At 44.6% G+C, this 1,490-nt stretch overlaps 1 pseudogene; it reads right to left on the reverse strand.

Moving 5' to 3' along the window:
* Window positions 1-980, reverse strand: part of LOC109395109 (polyribonucleotide nucleotidyltransferase 1, mitochondrial-like) — an 8,117-nt pseudogene extending 7,137 nt beyond the window's left edge.
* Window positions 981-1,490: the final 510 nt, after the last annotated feature.

Below are 1,490 nucleotides of genomic sequence, written 5' to 3' on the forward strand. Positions count from 1 at the left end.
AGTCAGTAAAAACTGCATAGAGTCTTTCCATAGTGAGTTTATGAGTGTGCTTCACAATCTCTGGCAAAGGGATGAATAACTTCTGAGGTGTCCTCTTGGTAACACCAATTTCTCTCACCAACTGTTGGATGCCCTGAATTATTTGTTGTGTATGTTTCACTCCCACTTTGATAGCATGGCAAAAGTCCTGCTGTAAAACGTTCTCTGCAGAGGCTTCCAACATGACAATCTGACTTTTAGGTGCTCCAGCAACCACTAAATTTAAAGTACTAGAAGACATTTCTTTTCATGTTGGGTTAACAACACATTCTCCATCAATGATGCCAATTTGCACTGCCCCAATAGGTCCATTTCAAGGAATAGCTGATAATGAGAGGGCTACAGAAGCACCATTAATTGCTAGGACATCAGGTTCATTAACACCATCTACTGCTAACAAATTACAAAGGACCTGAGTATCATAAAAGTAGCCAGCTGGAAAGAGAGGTCTAATTGAACGATCTATTACTCTACTTGTAAGAATTTATTTATCAGAGGATCCAATCTCTCTTCTAAGATAGTTTGTGGGAATTCTACCTGCTGCAGCAGCCTTCTGTCTATAGTCAACCACCAAAGGCATGAACTAGGAAGGCGAAGGTTTCGTTTTACTGACCGCTGTGACCATCACCGCAGTATCACCTGTACTACAGCAGAGCCATCGGCAAATCTGGCCAGCTTTCCAGAGGATATTTCCAATTTTCTGCTGCCTAAGTCCATGGCCACAGCACAGGACCCCACGCCACCCCACAGTGCTGGCACCTGCAGCTGGGTGAGTGCCCGATCCTGCCCTGGCAGACGGAGGGGGCCATCTCCCAGCGGCCGGAGCCGGAGGCCACCTAGATTCTTTTACATAAAAACATTAACACCATGATTTAGATTCCTTTAATCTTTCTATCCTTAATTTTAAATCTTTAAAGACGCTCACTCACCAAGGAAACCATAATATTCATTTCACACTGTTTTGGGAGTTGCCTTCTAGGCTCTCCTGAGATTACAGAACATCCACTCTGCCCAGTTTATCGTTGTCGTGTGACTGTCCCCATAATTCATATGAGGTGCCACATGGCCTAGGACGCCTAGATCTAAGTTATATGTTACTCCCCTACCCAGGAAACTCTACTGCCTGATTTGATTTTGCATGTCTTTGGCTTTTAGTCGTTTTTATCTAAAGTTTAAGACCTTTGAACCAGGTGGAATCCTGCATTCTTTCACCGTCTACTGTCTCTGTGGACCATGCAAGCCTTAGAGATATTAAACTGATATCTGATTGAATCATGGCTTAGGAGTCAGCTCTTTTTCATCTAGTGATGGAACTTCAGGCATCTATCAACAATGGGACCGGACTTGGGGGATCATGAGTTCCTTCCCTGGCCTGTGCCATCACACCCTGTACTTCCACAGCCTGCAAGGTCAGCCAGCTCTTAGGGCAGGAAATAGGGAGCCTTCCTCCA

The sequence above is a fragment of the Hipposideros armiger genome, unplaced genomic scaffold, assembly GCF_001890085.2.
Source record: "Hipposideros armiger isolate ML-2016 unplaced genomic scaffold, ASM189008v1 scaffold_457, whole genome shotgun sequence".
Taxonomy (NCBI): domain Eukaryota; kingdom Metazoa; phylum Chordata; class Mammalia; order Chiroptera; family Hipposideridae; genus Hipposideros; species Hipposideros armiger.